This window comes from Cupressus sempervirens, chromosome 9 (assembly GCF_028749045.1).
Source record: "Cupressus sempervirens isolate cs-2001-9-10 chromosome 9, ASM2874904v1, whole genome shotgun sequence".
In the NCBI taxonomy this organism is placed as follows: domain Eukaryota; kingdom Viridiplantae; phylum Streptophyta; class Pinopsida; order Cupressales; family Cupressaceae; genus Cupressus; species Cupressus sempervirens.
Window position 1 is genome coordinate 105,905,267 of NC_143126.1, and position 14,335 is coordinate 105,919,601.

A 14,335-nucleotide genomic window follows, 5' to 3' on the forward strand; every position below is an offset into this window, starting at 1 on the left:
TTAATTTGAGTAAAATAAGGAGTTAACTGATTCAAGTTGAGTAGAAAAAGGAGTTAACTGATTTAACTCATTTTTTATCAATAGTGAACTGAAAATTTCTCTTTTTGAACTGAAGTGAGATTTTGTTGAGATATTTAATTTAATAAAATGAGATATGCTCTCGTAATTAATTTTTCTATTTAATTAAATAATCTTTAATTAATTAGAGACACTTTTCTTATTTAATTAAATAACTTCATTTAATTAATTAGGAATAGCTTCTCGTTTAATTAAATAACTTTGTTTAATTAATTATAAGTTAGTCCTGCATTTAATTAAATAATTTCGTTTAATTATTTCAAATTTTTTTTCAAAACTAGTCAACTCAAGTCAACCATTGTTAAATCTGGTCAACTTTTGGTCAAACTTGATCTTTGCGTATGTGAATATGAGCAAATGTGAGTATGAATTCTAGCAACAATTCGAAGCAAATTCTCATTCAACCTTTCAAAATGAAGGGATGAGGGTCTCTTAAATAGACTTTCCTCGAATTCATCAACGGTTGACATCGATTTCAATCAACGGTCAGGATTAAAGGTGAAGTTCAGTCATAAAGGGTGATTTTCAAATTAAAGGGAGTTAACAAATTTAATTTGAGTAAAATAAGGAGTTAGCTGATTCAATTTGAGTAGAAAAAGGACTTAACTCATTTAACTCATTTCTGATCAATAGTGAACTGGAAATTTCCTTTTTTGAACTGAAGAGAGATTTTGTTGAGATATTTAATTTAATAAAATGAGATATGGTCTAATAATTACTGTTTCTATTTAATTAAATAATTTTTAATTAATTAAAGACACTTTTTTTATTTAATTAAATAACTTCATTTAATTAATTAAGAATGGCTTCTCATTTAATTAAATAACTTTGTTTTATTAATTAGAAGTACTCCATTTAATCAAATAATTTAATTTAATTATTTCAAAATTATTTTCGAAAGTGGTCAACTCAAGTCAATCGTGGTTAAATCTGGTCAAGTTTTTGTCAAACTTGATCTTTGCGTATGTGAGTATGAGCAAATGTGAGTATGATTTTCAACAACAATTTGATGCAAATTCTGATTCAACCTTTCAAATGAAGAGATGAGGGTCTCTTAAATAGACTTTTCTGGAAGTCATCAACGGTTGAGATCGATTTTAATCAATGGTCAGGATTGAAGGTGAAGTTTAGTCATAAAGGGAGATTTCCAAATTAAAGCGAGTTAACAGATTTAATTTGAGTAAAATAAGGAGTTAACTGTTTCAATTTGAGTAGAAAAAGGTGTTAACTAATTTAACTCATTTTTTGATCAATAGCGAATTGGAAATTTCCCTTTTTGAATTGAAGAGAGATTTTGTTGAGATATTTAATTTAATAAAATGACTATGCTCTGATAATTACTTTTTCTATTTGATTAAATAATCTTTAATTAATTAGAGACACTTTTCTTATTTAATTAAATAACTTCATTTAAATAATTAAAAATGGCTTCTCATTTACTTAAATAACTTTGTTTAATTAATTAAAAGTAAGTACTCCATTTAATTAAATAATTTCGTTTAATTATTTCAAAATTCTTTTCGAAACTAGTCGACTCAAGTCAACCGTGGTTAAATCTGGTCAACTTTTGGTTAAACTTGACCTTTGCGTATGTGAATATGAGCAAATGTGAGTATGAATTCTAGTAACAATTCGATGCAAATTCTCTTTCAACTTTTTTGAATGAAGAGATGAGGGTCTCTTAAATAGACTTTCCTGAAATTCATCAACGGTTGAGATCGATTTCAATCAACGGTCAGGATTAAAGGTGAAGTTCAGTCATAAAGGGAGATTTCCAAATTAAAGGGAGTTAATAGATTTAATTTGAGTAAAATAAGGAGTTAACTGATTCAATTTGAGTAGAAAAAGGAGTTAATTAATTTAACTCATTTTTTATCAATAGTGAACTGAAATTTCCCTTTTTGAACTGAAGAGAGATTTTGTTGAGATATTTAAGTTAATAAACTGAGATATGCTCTCATAATTACTTTTTCTATTTAATCTAATAATTTTTAATTAATTAGAGACAATTTTCTTATTTCATTAAATAACTTCATTTAACTAATTAGGAATGGCATCTCATTTAATTAAATAAGTTTGTTTAATTAATTAGAAGTAAGTACTCCATTTAATTAAATAATTTCATTTAATTATTTCAAAATTCTTTTCGAAACTAGTCAACTCAAGTCAACTGTAGTTAAATCTGGTCAACTTTTGGTCAAACTTGATCTTTGCATATGAAAATATGAGCAAATGTGAGTATGAATTCTAGCAACAATTTGATGCAAATTCTCATTCAACCTTCCAAAATGAAGAGATGAGGGTCTCTTAAATAGACTTTCCTTGAATTCATCAACGGTTGAGATCGATTTCAATCAACAGTCAGGATTAAAGGTGAAGTCCAGTCATAAAGGGAGATTTCCAAATTAAAGGGAGTTAACAGATTTAATTTGAGTAAAATAAGGAGTTAACTGATTCAATTTGAGTAGAAAAATGAGTTAACCGATTTAACTCATTTTTTATCAACAGTGAACTGGAAATTTTCATTTTTTAACTGAAGAGAGATTTTTTTGAGATATTTAATTTAATAAAATGAGATATGCTCTCATAATTACTTTTTCTATTTAATTAAATAATCTTTAATTAATTAGAGACAGTTTTCTTATTTAATTAAAAAACTTCATTTAATTAATTAGGAATGGCTTCTCATTTAATTAAATAACTTTGTTTAATTAATTAGAAGTAAGTACTCCATTTAATTAAATAATTTTGATTAATTATTTAAAAATTCTTTTCGATACTAGTCAACTCAAATCAACCGTGGTTAAATCTGGTCAACTTTTCATCAAACTTGATCTTTGCGTATGTGAATATGAGCAAATGTGAGTATGAATTCTAGCAACAATTCGATGAAAATTCTCATTCAACCTTTCAAAATGAAGAGATGAGGGTCTCTTAAATAGACTTTCCTAGAATTCATCAACGATTGAGATCGATTTCAATCAACAATCAAGATTAAAGTTGAAGTTCAGTCATAAAGGGAGATTTCCACATTAAACGGAGTTGTCAGATTCAATTTGAGTTAAATAAGGAGTTAACTGATTCAATTTGAGTAGAAAAAGGAGTTAACTGATTTAACTCATTTTTTATCAATAGTGAACTGAAAATTTCCCTTTTTGAACTGAAGAGAGATTTTGTTGAGATATTTAATTTAATAAAATGAGATATGCTCTCATAAATACGTTTTCTATTTAATTAACTAATCTTTAATTAATTAGAGACACTTTTCTTATTTAATTAAATAACTTCATTTAATTAATTAGGAATGGCTTCTCATTTAATTAAATAACTTTGTTTAATTACTTAGATTTAAGTCCTCCTTTTAATTAAATAATTTCATTTAATTATCTTAAAATTATTTTGGAAACTGGTCAACTCAAGTCAACTGTGGTTAAATCTAGTCAACTTTTGGTCAAACTTGATCTTTGCGTATGTGAATATGAGCAAATGTGAGTATGAATTTCAGCAACAATTCGATGCAAATTCTCATTCAACCTTTCAAAATGAAGAGATGAGGGTCTCTTAAATAGACTTTCCTAGAATTCATCAACGGTTGAGATCGATTTCAATGAATGGTCAGGATTAAAGGTGAAGTTCAGTCATAAAGGGAGATTTCTAAATTAAAGGGAGTTAACAGATTTAATTTGAGTAAAATAAGGAGTTAACTGATTCAATTTGAGTAGAAAAAAGAGTTAATTGATTTAACTCATTTTTTATCAATAGTGAACTGAAAATTTCCCTTTTTGAACTGAAGAGAGATTTTGTTGAGTTATTTAATTTAATAAAATGAGATATGCTATCATAATTACTTTTTCTATTTAATTAAATAATCTTTAATTAATTAAAGACACTTTTCTTATTTAAATAAATAACTTTATTTAATTAATTATGAATGGCTTCTCATTTTATTAAATAACTTTGTTTAATTAATTAGAAGTAAGTACTCCATTTAATTTAATAATTTTTTAAAATTCTTTTAAAATTCTTTTCGAAACTGGTCACCTCAAGTTAACCGTGGTTAAATCTGGTCAACTTTTGGTCAAATTTGATCTTTGCGTATGTGAATATGAGGAAATGTGAGTATGAATTCCAACAACAATTCGATGCAAATTCTCATTCAACCTTTAAAAATGAAGAGATGAGGGTCTCCTAAATAAATTTTTCTGAAATTCATCAACAGTTGAGATCGATTTCAATCAACGGTCAGGATTAAAGGTGAAGTTCAGTCATAAAGGAAGATTTTCAAATTAAAGGGAGTTAACAGATTTAATTTGAGTAAAATAAGGAGTTAACTGATTCAATTTGAGTAGAAAAAAGAGTTAACTGATTTAACTCATTTTTTATCAATAGTGAACTGAAAATTTCCATTTTTGAACCGAAGAGAGATTTTGTTGAGATATTTAAGTTAATAAAATGAGATATGCTCTCATAATTACTTTTTCTATTTAATCTAATAATTTTTAATTAATTAGAGACAATTTTCTTATTTAATTAAATAACTTCATTTAATTAATTAGGAATGGCATCTCATTTAATTAAATAAGTTTGATTAATTAATTAGAAGTAAGTACTCCATTTAATTAAATAATTTCATTTAATTATTTCAAAATTCTTTTCGAAACTAGTCAACTCAAGTCAACTGTAGTTAAATCTGGTCAACTTTTGGTCAAACTTGATCTTTACATATGAAAATATGAGCAAATGTGAGTATGAATTCTAGCAACAATTTGATGCAAATTCTCATTCAACCTTCCAAAATGAAGAGATGAGGGTCTCTTAAATAGACTTTCCTTGAATTCATCAACGGTTGAGATCGATTTCAATCAACAGTCAGGATGAAAGGTGAAGTCCAATCATAAAGGGAGATTTCCAAATTGAAGGGAGTTAACAGATTTAATTTGAGTAAAATAAGGAGTTAACCGATTCAATTTGAGTAGAAAAATGAGTTAACCGATTTAACTCATTTTTTATTAACAGTGAACTGGAAATTTTCATTTTTTAACAGAAGAGAGATTTTTTTGAGATATTTAAATTAATAAAATGAGATATGCTCTCATAATTACTTTTTCTATTTAATTAAATAATTTTTAATTAATTAGAGACAGTTTTCTTATTTAATTAAAAAACTTCATTTAATTAATTAAGAATGGCTTCTCATTTAATTAAATAACTTTGTTTAATTAATTAGGAGTAAGTACTCCATTTAATTAAATAATTTTGATTAATTATTTCAAAATTCTTTTCAAAACTAGTCAACTCAAGTCAACCGTGGTTAAATCTGGTCAACTTTTGATCAAACTTGATCTTTGCGTATGTGAATATGAGCAAATGTGAGTATGAATTCTAGCAACAATTCGATGGAAATTTTCATTCAACCTTTCAAAATGAAGATATGAGGGTCTCTTAAATAGACTTTCCTAGAATTCATCAACGATTGAGATCGATTTCAATCAACGGTCAGGATTAAAGTTGAAGTTCAGTCATAAAGGGAGATTTCCAAATTAAAGGGAGTTGTCAGATTCAATTTGAGTTAAATAAGGAGTTAACTGATTCAATTTGAGTAAAAAAGGGAGTTAACTGATTTAACTCATTTTTTATCAATAGTGAACTGAAAATTTCCCTTTTTGAACTGAAGAGAGATTTTGTTGAGATATTTAATTTAATAAAATGAGATATGCTCTCATAAATACTTTTTCTATTTAATTAACTAATGTTTAATTAATTAGAGACACTTTTCTTATTTAATTAAATAACTTCATTTAATTAATTAGGAATGGCTTCTCATTTAATTAAATAACTTTGTTTAATTACTTAGATTTAAGTCCTCCTTTTAATTAAATAATTTCATTTAATTATTTTAAAATTATTTTCGAAACTGGTCAACTCAAGTCAACTGTGGTTAAATTTGGTCAACTTTTGGTCAAACTTGATCTTTGCGTATGTGAATATGAACAAATGTGAGTATGAATTCCAGCAACAATTCGATGCAAATTCTAATTCAACCTTTCAAAATGAAGAGATGAGGGTCTCTTAAATAGACTTTCCTGGAATTCATCAACGGTTGAGATCAATTTCAATGAATGGTCAAGATTAAAGGTGAAGTTCAGTCATAAAGGGAGATTTCTAAATTAAAGGGAGTTAACAGATTTAATTTGAGTAAAATAAGGAGTTAACTGATTCAATTTGAGTAGAAAAAGGAGTTAATTGATTTAAATAAATAACTTCATTTAATTAAATAAATAACACTTTTCTTATTTAAATAAATAACTTCATTTAATTAATTATGAATGGCTTCTCATTTAATTAAATAACTTTCTTTAATTAATTAGAAGTAAGTACTCCATTTAATTTAATAATTTTTTAAAATTATTTTAAAATTCTTTTCGAAACTGGTCACCTCAAGTTAACCGTGGTTAAATCTGGTCAACTTTTGGTCAAATTTGATCTTTGCGTATGTGAATATGAGCAAATGTGAGTATGAATTCCAACAACAATTCGATGCAAATTCTCATTCAACCTTTAAAAATGAAGAGATGAGGGTCTCTTAAATAAATTTTTCTGGAATTCATCAACAGTTGAGATCGATTTCAATCAACGGTCAGGATTAAAGGTGAAGTTCAGTCATAAAGGGAGATTTCCAAATTAAAGGGAGTTAACAGATTTAATTTGAGTAAAATAAGGAGTTAACTGATTCAAGTTGAGTAGAAAAAGGAGTTAACTGATTTAACTCATTTTTTATCAATAGTGAACTGAAAATTTCTCTTTTTGAACTGAAGTGAGATTTTGTTGAGATATTTAATTTAATAAAATGAGATATGCTCTCGTAATTAATTTTTCTATTTAATTAAATAATCTTTAATTAATTAGAGACACTTTTCTTATTTAATTAAATAACTTCATTTAATTAATTAGGAATGGCTTCTCGTTTAATTAAATAACTTTGTTTAATTAATTATAAGTTAGTCCTGCATTTAATTAAATAATTTCGTTTAATTATTTCAAATTTTTTTTCAAAACTAGTCAACTCAAGTCAACCATTGTTAAATCTGGTCAACTTTTGGTCAAACTTGATCTTTGCGTATGTGAATATGAGCAAATGTGAGTATGAATTCTAGCAACAATTCGAAGCAAATTCTCATTCAACCTTTCAAAATGAAGGGATGAGGGTCTCTTAAAAAGACTTTCCTCGAATTCATCAACGGTTGACATCGATTTCAATCAACGGTCAGGATTAAAGGTGAAGTTCAGTCATAAAGGGTGATTTTCAAATTAAAGGGAGTTAACAAATTTAATTTGAGTAAAATAAGGAGTTAGCTGATTCAATTTGAGTAGAAAAAGGTCTTAACTCATTTAACTCATTTCTGATCAATAGTGAACTGGAAATTTCCTTTTTTGAACTGAAGAGAGATTTTGTTGAGATATTTAATTTAATAAAATGAGATATGGTCTAATAATTACTGTTTCTATTTAATTAAATAATTTTTAATTAATTAAAGACACTTTTTTTATTTAATTAAATAACTTCATTTAATTAATTAAGAATGGCTTCTCATTTAATTAAATAACTTTGTTTAATTAATTAGAAGTACTCCATTTAATCAAATAATTTAATTTAATTATTTCAAAATTATTTTCGAAAGTGGTCAACTCAAGTCAATCGTGGTTAAATCTGGTCAAGTTTTGGTCAAACTTGATCTTTGCGTATGTGAGTATGAGCAAATGTGAGTATGATTTTCAACAACAATTTGATGCAAATTCTGATTCAACCTTTCAAATGAAGAGATGAGGGTCTCTTAAATAGACTTTTCTGGAAGTCATCAACGGTTGAGATCGATTTTAATCAATGGTCAGGATTGAAGGTGAAGTTTAGTCATAAAGGGAGATTTCCAAATTAAAGCGAGTTAACAGATTTAATTTGAGTAAAATAAGGAGTTAACTGTTTCAATTTGAGTAGAAAAAGGTGTTAACTAATTTAACTCATTTTTTGATCAATAGCGAATTGGAAATTTCCCTTTTTGAATTGAAGAGAGATTTTGTTGAGATATTTAATTTAATAAAATGACTATGCTCTGATAATTACTTTTTCTATTTGATTAAATAATCTTTAATTAATTAGAGACACTTTTCTTATTTAATTAAATAACTTCATTTAAATAATTAAAAATGGCTTCTCATTTACTTAAATAACTTTGTTTAATTAATTAAAAGTAAGTACTCCATTTAATTAAATAATTTCGTTTAATTATTTCAAAATTCTTTTCGAAACTAGTCGACTCAAGTCAACCGTGGTTAAATCTGGTCAACTTTTGGTTAAACTTGACCTTTGCGTATGTGAATATGAGCAAATGTGAGTATGAATTCTAGTAACAATTCGATGCAAATTCTCTTTCAACTTTTTTGAATGAAGAGATGAGGGTCTCTTAAATAGACTTTCCTGAAATTCATCAACGGTTGAGATCGATTTCAATCAACGGTCAGGATTAAAGGTGAAGTTCAGTCATAAAGGGAGATTTCCAAATTAAAGAGAGTTAATAGATTTAATTTGAGTAAAATAAGGAGTTAACTGATTCAATTTGAGTAGAAAAAGGAGTTAATTAATTTAACTCATTTTTTATCAATAGTGAACTGAAATTTCCCTTTTTGAACTGAAGAGAGATTTTGTTGAGATATTTAAGTTAATAAACTGAGATATGCTCTCATAATTACTTTTTCTATTTAATCTAATAATTTTTAATTAATTAGAGACAATTTTCTTATTTCATTAAATAACTTCATTTAACTAATTAAGAATGGCATCTCATTTAATTAAATAAGTTTGTTTAATTAATTAGAAGTAAGTACTCCATTTAATTAAATAATTTCATTTAATTATTTCAAAATTCTTTTCGAAACTAGTCAACTCAAGTCAACTGTAGTTAAATCTGGTCAACTTTTGGTCAAACTTGATCTTTGCATATGAAAATATGAGCAAATGTGAGTATGAATTCTAGCAACAATTTGATGCAAATTCTCATTCAACCTTCCAAAATGAAGAGATGAGGGTCTCTTAAATAGACTTTCCTTGAATTCATCAATGGTTGAGATCGATTTCAATCAACAGTCAGGATGAAAGGTGAAGTCCAGTCATAAAGGGAGATTTCCAAATTGAAGGGAGTTAACAGATTTAATTTGAGTAAAATAAGGAGTTAACTGATTCAATTTGAGTAGAAAAATGAGTTAACTGATTTAACTCATTTTTTATTAATAGTGAACTGGAAATTTTCATTTTTTAACTGAAGAGAGATTTTTTTGAGATATTTAAGTTAATAAAATGAGATATGCTCTCATAATTACTTTTTCTATTTAATTAAATAATCTTTATTTAATTAGAGACAGTTTTCTTATTTAATTAAAAAACTTCATTTAATTAATTAGGAATGGCTTCTTATTTAATTAAATAACTTTGTTTAATTAATTAGAAGTAAGTACTCCATTTAATTAAATAATTTTGATTAATTATTTCAAAATTCTTTTCGAAACTAGTCAACTCAAGTCAACTGTGCTTAAATCTGGTCAACTTTTGATCAAACTTGATCTTTGCGTATGTGAATATGAGCAAATGTGAGTATGAATTCTAGCAACAATTCGATGGGAATTCTCATTCAACCTTTCAAAATGAAGAGATGAGGGTCTCTTAAATAGACTTTCCTAGAATTCATCAACGATTGAGATCGATTTCAATCAACGGTCAGGATTAAAGTTGAAGTTCAGTCATAAAGGGAGATTTCCAAATTAAAGGGAGTTGTCAGATTCAATTTGAGTTAAATAAGGAGTTAACTGATTCAATTTGAGTAAAAAAGGGAGTTAACTGATTTAACTCATTTTTTATCAATAGTGAACTGAAAATTTCCCTTTTTGAACTGAAGAGAGATTTTGTTGAGATATTTAATTTAATAAAATGAGATATGCTCTCATAAATACTTTTTCTATTTAATTAACTAATGTTTAATTAATTAGAGACACTTTTCTTATTTAATTAAATAACTTCATTTAATTAATTAGGAATGGCTTCTCATTTAATTAAATAACTTTGTTTAATTACTTAGATTTAAGTCCTCCTTTTAATTAAATAATTTCATTTAATTATTTTAAAATTATTTTCAAAACTGGTCAACTCAAGTCAACTGTGGTTAAATCTGGTCAACTTTTGGTCAAACTTGATCTTTGCGTATGTGAATATGAGCAAATGTGAGTATGAATTCCAGCAACAATTCGATGCAAATTCTCATTCAACCTTTCAAAATGAAGAGATGAGGGTCTCTTAAATAGACTTTCCTGGAATTCATCAACGGTTGAGATCAATTTCAATGAATGGTCAAGATTAAAGGTGAAGTTCAGTCATAAAGGGAGATTTCTAAATTAAAGGGAGTTAACAGATTTAATTTGAGTAAAATAAGGAGTTAACTGATTCAATTTGAGTAGAAAAAGGAGTTAATTGATTTAACTCATTTTTTATCAATAGTGAACTGAAAATTTCCCTTTTTGAACTGAAGAGAGATTTTGTTGAGGCATTTAATTTAATAAAATGAGATATGCTATTATAATTACTTTTTCTATTTAATTAAATAATCTTTAATTAATTAGAGACACTTTTCTTATTTAAATAAATAACTTCATTTAATTAATTATGAATGGCTTCTCATTTAATTAAATAACTTTGTTTAATTAATTAGAAGTAAGTACTCCATTTAATTTAATAATTTTTTCAAAATTATTTTAAAATTCTTTTCGAAACTGGTCACCTCAAGTTAACCGTGGTTAAATCTGGTCAACTTTTGGTCAAATTTGATCTTTGCGTATGTGAATATGAGGAAATGTGAGTATGAATTCCAACAACAATTCGATGCAAATTCTCATTCAACCTTTAAAAATGAAGAGATGAGGGTCTCTTAAATAAATTTTTCTGAAATTCATCAATAGTTGAGATCGATTTCAATCAACGGTCAGGATTAAAGGTGAAGTTCAGTCATAAAGGGAGATTTCCAAATTAAAGGGAGTTAACAGATTTAATTTGAGTAAAATAAGGAGTTAACTGATTCAATTTGAGTAGAAAAAGGAGTTAACTGATTTAACTCATTTTTTATCAATAGTGAACTGAAAATTTCTCTTTTTGAACTGAAGTGAGATTTTGTTGAGATATTTAATTTAATAAAATGAGATATGCTCTCATAATTACTTTTTCTATTTAATTAAATAATCTTTAATTAATTAGAGACACTTTTCTTATTTAAATAAATAACTTCATTTAATTAATTAGGAATGGCTTCTCATTTAATTAAATAACTCTGTTTAATTAATTAGAAGTAAGTACTCCATTTAATTAAATAATTTCGTTTAATAGTTTTAAAATTCTTTTTGAAACTGGTCAACTGAAGTCAACTATGGTTAAATCTGGTCAACTTTTGGTCAAACTTGATCTTTGCGTATGTGAATATGAGCAAATGTGAGTATGAATTCCAGCAACAATTCGATGCAAATTCTCATTCAACCTTTCAAAATGAATAGATGAGGTTCTCTTAAATAGACTTTTCTAGAATTTATCAACGGTTGAGATCGATTTCAATCAACGGTCAGGATTAAAGGTGAAGTTCAGTCATAAAGGGAGATTTCCAAATTAAAGGGAGTTAACAGATTTAATTTGAGTAAAATAAGGAGTTAACTGATTCAATTTGAGTAGAAAAAGGAGTTAACTGATTTAACTCATTTTTTATCAATACTGAACTGAAAATTTCCCTTTTTGAACTGAAGAGAGATTTTGTTGAGATATTTAATTTAATAAAATGAGATATGCTCTCATAATTACTTTTTCTATTTAATTAAATAATCTTTAATTAATTACAGACACGTTTCTTATTTAAATAAATAACTTCATTTAATTAATTAGGAATGGCTTCTCATTTAGTTAAATAACTTTGTTTAATTAATTAGAAGTAAGTACTCCATTTAATTAAATAATTTTGTTTAATTATTTTAAAATTTCTTTCGAAACTAGTCAACTCTTGTCAACCGTGATTAAATCTTGTAGTGCCTGTCCCTAGATCGCATTTCTGTTATCATTGTCAAATTCTTTTAGGTTTATTTTATGCATTGATTAGTTTTAGAGATACTAGATTTGTAATATTATGATTTTGATTACAAATGTATCAGTTATTATTCCTTAGTTGATTTCTTTCATGTGTTGTTAATGATATTTTGACGATCCTAGTTAGTAAATGTGGTTTCTTTCATAAAAATGTTAACATGATAACTTTAATGATTATTATGTTGTATTGATAGAGATGCATTATTATATGTACGCATTTGATGTTAGACTTGTGATTTTTACGATACTTACCCCATACTTGCATGTGTATGGTGTGCGTATTTATTTTATCTTTCTGTCTGACGTGTTTGATGTGGTTAGGGGAGGGAGTCGTAGTCACCTGCTAGTCGGGATCTACACGATGAACCACTCTCCGCCATTGTCTATTTAGTTTAGATATATTATATACATGTACATGCACGTCTTTTATGCGAGATGCAGGTACTGGGCATCGACTTCCCTAAATTGCTAGGATGAGTGTGCCCTATTACAAATACTCAAATGGTGAGAATGGGAAGATAATGATCAGGTCCAATCCTAGATATAAGCCTATAATACTTGTCTTGCAAGGAGGACTCGTAACAGACTGTCTACCTTTTTTAAACCCGTGAGTATTTTGTGCATATGTTGTTTTGTGAGTCTTTGATGAAATTTCTATTAATTAAGTCTAATTAATAGATTAAATTAATAATTTAATTTAATGGAAAATTATTATGACATTTTGAATATTCAATTATATTTAATTAATTGAGAAATTAATTAAATATAAAGAATTCAATTTGAAGATAAAAGTTTTAAGAATAAATTTAGAACATGATAATATTTATTTAATTTAATAATAATATATTTATAATTCATTTTTAAATAAATGCTAAATATTATTGTTATATAAGTTAATAAATATTTATCAAATTAAACGTTCAAAAATAAATAAATTAAGAAGTTAAAAGATATTAATTTATAGAAAAGATTTAAGTTCGCATGAATGAGTTTAAAATATAGAAATTAATTTAAAAGATAAAAACATGTGAACTTGAATAAAGATATTTTATTATAGTGCGCATGAGATTTAAAAATTTAATAAATTAAATAAAGCGAAGTCAAGTGGAAAATTAAATAAAGTAATTTAATAATTCACTTAAAGTGCATGAAGGAAAAATAAAATAATATTTTAATTAAAATCGAATTAATTGTTCATGAAAGAATTAATTAAATTAAATAATTATAATTTTAGAGTTGTGGAGACAGAAAACCTAAAAGGTAATTAGATTCTATATTAGAGGGTTTTCGGGTCATTATTTCACACACGGGTTTCAAGGAACACACTTTTGGAAGGGGAATAAAGAGATCTTTGGAAGATTTGAAGGGTTTGGATTAGCAACGGTTTTACCAGATTGTTAGCATCAGATCAAGGTAGGGTTTGTGAACCATTTTAGAAATACTTTGGATCTCTATTTTTCTCGTGCTTGTTGAGAATTGTTTCTCAAATTTTGTTGTATGAATATTGCTACCCTTCGTTCTAAATCTTTTGCTATTCGATTTCATCTGTGAATCCGGAATGAAACAACTATATAGAAAACCTCGTTCTATATTTGAAAGAATTAGTATTAAATCGAGATTTGGGTTTGCATTAAAATGAGATTGAGAGATTTAAATTTAGAAGGGATTTGTTCTTGAAAATGAAATCCTAGATCAAAAATTGATTGGTTGAACTTATTTTTCCTACAAGATTAAAATTTTAATTATTTAAAAAAAATAATAATAATAAATATATCTAAAATATAATTGTAAAATAAATTATAATAATAGTAAAAGATTATACATTTAAATATAATTATATAATAAAATATATATTTATATAAATAAAATAAAAAATGTATTTTGGGGAGGGGCGGCTTAACCACCCCCTGCCCCTTTATTAATTTATACAGCAGGCGACTGCTGTATGCAGTCGTACCTGCTGATGTAGGATGATTGCAACAGCAGTTTGCTACGTACCTGGCGATCATCGATTAATAAATCGCTTGACAGTTTTGTTTTGCATAAACTTTATTATATGCCTCTCTTAACATAAATGTTAATTGACTTTGGAAGTAT